The sequence below is a fragment of the Coptis chinensis genome, chromosome 9, assembly GCF_015680905.1.
Source record: "Coptis chinensis isolate HL-2020 chromosome 9, ASM1568090v1, whole genome shotgun sequence".
Taxonomy (NCBI): Eukaryota; Viridiplantae; Streptophyta; class Magnoliopsida; order Ranunculales; family Ranunculaceae; genus Coptis; species Coptis chinensis.
This window is the reverse complement of record NC_141464.1, coordinates 66,456,897-66,462,098: the sequence shown is the minus strand read 5'-3', so window position 1 is coordinate 66,462,098 and position 5,202 is coordinate 66,456,897. Positions and strand designations below refer to the sequence as shown.

The 5,202-nt window shown below is 36.4% G+C and overlaps 1 long non-coding RNA gene across 1 annotated transcript; it reads right to left on the bottom strand.

Moving 5' to 3' along the window:
• Positions 1 to 308: 308 nt before the first annotated feature.
• On the bottom strand, positions 309 to 1,139 carry LOC147477462 (uncharacterized). Its single transcript, XR_015208230.1, has 2 exons — positions 763 to 1,139; positions 309 to 671 (listed from the first exon to the last, which is right to left on the bottom strand). It is a non-coding gene; the product is annotated as an uncharacterized LOC147477462 (long non-coding RNA).
• Positions 1,140 to 5,202: the final 4,063 nt, after the last annotated feature.

Below are 5,202 nucleotides of genomic sequence, written 5' to 3'. Positions count from 1 at the left end.
TTTTAAGAATAAAATGTGCATAAATTCCCATAAACATTGGAAATGGATATTGTTATATGTTCTTGAGCATCCGATCTGCTGGGAAGCTCCCAATCAAATTTTTGATAGTTGGAGAATTGAGATGAAACTAAGGCTAAGCAATATTTACTTAGTGTACGTGCAAATGTTGGATTGATCAACTATAAGTCTCAAGAGCTAATAAATTTAAGGCTTTATATATGACGAGTTTCCATGCATGTAGAGTTTCAAACTAAGTTTTATATATGTTAATTGCAACGACAGTACGATTTGAATTACCCTTCTTGTAGTTATACAAATAGTACTCCAACAAATTTAGTTAAATTCAGATAAAAAAAAAAAAATCTCCAAAGGTTTGCAATATTATTTATACTAAACGTGGTGTGGAAACACCCATAGAGTCTAAGTACAGGTTTTTTACAAAGGAAATCTGGCGGTCTACTATGCCAACACGGCAACACATATTTGTGGCTATTACAATACCATAAGAGGCTAGAATGTCCGATGTAGAGTTGCTTTCTCTGTAGACGTGTATGAGAGATACATCTTCAAAGAAGGAAAAGAGATGCCTTATGTCGTCAATAATGTATGCTGCCTCCCAAGGTCGGTTTCTGTCTTCTCCTCTGATGCATTGTATCAATGCCTTTGATAACCTGCAAGAAAGTTCACCAAAAAATTAACTCAATAGAAAATTGACAGTAGGGAATCAGCGTAAACTGAAGGAAGTACTGAATTTCGACTTACAACAATGCCTATGTCATTTTTATCATTTCCATTCATCTCAAGGGTGTTCTCCAACACCAGATTCATAAACGGATCGAATCCACGAAGAGTACCAACAACCAGGCGATTTGCATCCAGCTTGACTGCAAGACATTTTACATAGTAATACAATTAAGATTATCAGTTGCTTTGCAAACAATGTTACATAAAACTAGTAAATAAAGGATCAGGCTACTATTAGATTTGCAAATGAAGCAAATATGAGAACCTTGATTCTGTTCACTTCTTCCCTTTTAAGCTCACTTTCTGCCAGGAGGTGAACTAATCCAGGTAGTATCTTTGGCCCTAATTTCAGCTGGTTCCACAAGAATAGTTGTCTCTTTTTCAGAGGAAGCCTTCTGCTAATTCTCAGAAAGTTTAGAATAGATTCATGAGAACTTGAAATCTTTTTAAACTTCCGCTTATTTCTAGTTTGCCATATAACATTCAACATAGCAATGAAGTAAGTAACCATTTGGTGTGTCTAGGAAACTTCTCATTATGCTCTCCATTATCACTGGCAGCATTGTCATTGTGGTGGTACTTCACCTCGCTCACGAGCAACAGATGATGATAGTATGCTGAGATAACGGTTCGATAAGTCAATACAGACTCGCACTCTGCAATAATTTTTGTGATGGATGAGGGCTTATCCTTAGTTGATTCAGATGATCCTGCTGACACAGCTGCATGTGAATATCTGATATTCCTCAAGGTTCAAAGGAACTGAACTTGAACACGAAACATTAAATGTCTTCAGAAATTATCTAGCTCTAACTATATGAGTCGTAGCATTAGCTTCTAATACAGAAAAATGGTCTCTTTTCAAGGTCAAGAGCCCTGAATCCCCTGATGAATGATGTGAACAGTTCAAAGTTTGATGATCGGGAAACAGTCTGGAACCTTGAACATTGCCAATCATGGGAAGATGTTGTTCTTTTTTAAGCATAACAAATCTGAGGCATTTAGCATTTGTAGGAGGCAAACTAATGTCATCAGGCTTTTCTTAGTACAATAACATATCTAGACCATGTGGCCTGGAGGCTCAAACAATGCTGAGAAAGTAACCTTACGTCTCTAGGTAACAATCCCACCATAAAAACACAGGATATGTGAAAGTGGCCCATGACGATATGGCTTAAGAAATTATATGGATGATCCATTGATTCCCTGATCCTCCTCATTCGACTCCTTACCCTCTCTTCGGTAAAAGATCTTAATCACCCTCAGCATGTCTATAACATTCCCGCGAGTCCATATCCACCACTCCCAAAGGACATTTATCACCATGAAGGATAAAATACTAAGGCATTATTTATAGGATATTCAATATAAAAAAACTACTTAACCAAAACAACAGGTTTCAAAATCAAACCTTATTCACTGTCTCCAAATGGATTTGGTAAATAAGGTGATACTAATCAAAACTATAAAAAGGAAAAACACAAAAAACAATTAGTAAAAACTTAAAAACACAGGGAATAAAAATAAAAGTAAGCTTATAACTCTAAAACAAAGAAAAGCAAATAACTTGCGTACAATTTCGAACTATTGGCGCTTTCTACACATTTATACCCCAGATAAAATTGTAACTAAGGGTTCAACTTTCTCCGCTTTTCAACAATATTGCTACATCTAGCAGTTATTTTATATAAGAATCAAGGGAACTGAAATTGAACACGAAACATTAAATGTCTTCAGAAATTATCTAGCTCTAACTATATGAGTCGTAGCATTAGCTTCTAATACAGAAAAATGGTCTCTTTTCAAGATCAAGAGCCCTGAATCCCCTGATGAATAGTGTGAACAGTTCAGAGTTTGATGACCGGGAAACAGTCTGGAACCTTGAACATTGCCAATCATGGGAAGATGTTCTTTTTTAAGCATAACAAATTTGAGGCATTTAGCATTTGTAGGAGGCAAACTAATGTCATTAGGCTTTTCTTAGTACAATAGCATATCTAGAAATTGATGGGCGACCTAAAAATTGAAAATGTGTGTTAAGGGCTCTGGTTGATTGTTTCTTGGTAGCACGGTCAACACTTCATATTTGATAAAAAAGAGATAAATTGTGTTCTTTACGTAAAATGAAAGAATGTTCACCAATGAAATACCTTCAAAGCATTTTATAAGCCTCCAACAAGCTGACACGCGACTCTTTTTGTGTATGTAGATGGTGTATGGTCGTTGAACAAAACAAACGTATCAAAACCTAATTATCCCTCAATAAGTAAAGGATGAGTAGGTATCGCTCCAATTTATAAGTGTATGTTATGTGAAGGACAGACTTTGGAAAGGGGGTTTAAGGGATTAAAACTATGATTGTAGAGATTTTAGATTCTAATGCTAAACTAAACTAAATTAAACTAAACTATTGAGAATTTATAAGAGAGGGAGTTCAAGAGATTAGAATCCACCAATACTTTTAATCTATGACCTTCTGCTTCATGGTTGTTCTTACAAGTAGACTACAATTACGCAATCGAGCGAGTGTCGATGCCCTCTTGGACGAAACATTGTTAACAATTAACTCTACTTAAGGTTGTTCCTATGTTTATGCTTCATGGTTGTTCTTACAAGTAGACTACAATTACGCAATCGAGCGAGTGTCGATGCCCTCTTGGACGAAACATCGTTAACAATTAACTCTACTTAAGGTTGTTCCTATGTTTATGCTGTTAATATCTTCTTTCCTTTTATGTAAGCTCGAGCAGCCATTCAATGTATTACCGAGAGCAACATCAAGGAGTACTTCCTAATAGGGCGGCCATTCAATGAATCACCACTTAAGGCAAACACAAAGAATACTTCCCTAGGCAGCCACTCCCCCCGAGCTACCCCTTCTAAGGCAACACAAAGAATACTTCCCTAACTCTAAAGAACTATACTACTAGAAGAAAAGTAAAGAACACTAGCATGATATTAATATTGCAAAACATAAACCCTATTCTATACTTCCATCCCTCGGTGTGTGGGCAATGGAACTAATAACTAAAAACATGAAGAACTAACCTGATTGAAGAACACCATGAACCGTAAGAATCATTAAACCTTAAACATCGGGTTCATCTCCCTCCCTTGAAGGAGAAGATTAGCCTTCCATAAAGAAGGAAGAACACGAAGAACGAGAAGAAGAAGAGTCGAAGAACATAAGACTAGAAAGACTAATTTATTAAGACTCACCTAGTTAAAATCCGATCTTTTTATTATTAATCTCTCTCTGCCTCGAGTTAAGAGACAAGAATATAAGTGAATTGGTAAATTACATGAGACACTTAGGTCCTCTATTTATAGAGGTTACAATGAGCTCTAGAAGCATTCCAAACCGTCATTTGTTTCCTAATACAAATAGACTTCTTTCAGAGTCCAACTTCGTCTCCAAAATTGAGAAGAAATTGGCTACAGTGTCGATCCATGCGTTTGGACGCACTATTCATGCATCTCAGACGCAATCAATGTGTCTGGACGCTCGATCCATGCGTCCCAGACGCATAAGCCTATTTTGTCTCTTTTGCTCTATCCTTCTATCCTCTTTTGCGGGCTTTGGTCCAAGCAACGAATCCTTTGGCCTTGGACTTCCAAATAGGCTTTAAAATAGGTCTAAGTCGCATCTTAATAGCTCCAATTCCTTGGCCTTCTCCATGATTGTCCACAGGCTTCCCATTTGATCCTTAATGCTCCGAATTACTCCGTTTTACCCTATTTTCTCTAATATTCCACAAAACTCTCTCTTTCACCTATAGAATCATAAAACATAACTTACAAACACTATTAGTCCACTAAGATGGCTAAACAAGAGGCATAATCAAAAGTTAAATGGCACTTTTTGAGCACTTATCACAACTCCCAACTAGCCTTTTGCTAGTCTCTTAGCAAATAAGATAAAAAAAAAAGATAAGTGATCAAAATTACATCCTAATAACAAAAATAAAATCCTAACTCATTTTCGCAGGCATCGCGATTGCATTTACCATATGCAACAAGGCTTTAAACCTTTAAGTTTCCCAAAAAAGACGAGTTATAGTCTCGTGAGGGTTTTCAGGTGATATACCCACAAAATCAATCAATAACATGTTCAAGAATGATAGTATTTTTCAGAGAGAAAAAATCCTTACCCAGTTAGTGCTTACTCCAACAGATAGTCTCTATTGCTAACTACATTGCTGCAAAGACTCATAGATTATGATGGGAGATAGTAAAAATTGACAAAATTCTCAATCAAGGCTTATGTGTGTACTTAGTCAATCTCCTATACTCTCCTATCCAAGAAACGGAATCCCTAGTTTACCATAGGTAGATAATCTCGACTTTTAATCTTCACCGGTCATAATCTCAGAAAAGAATCTCTCAGAAGATGGTCTACTATTTTACCTCATGTATGTGGGGAAAAGAATAATGCATACGAACATCCCACATACTACC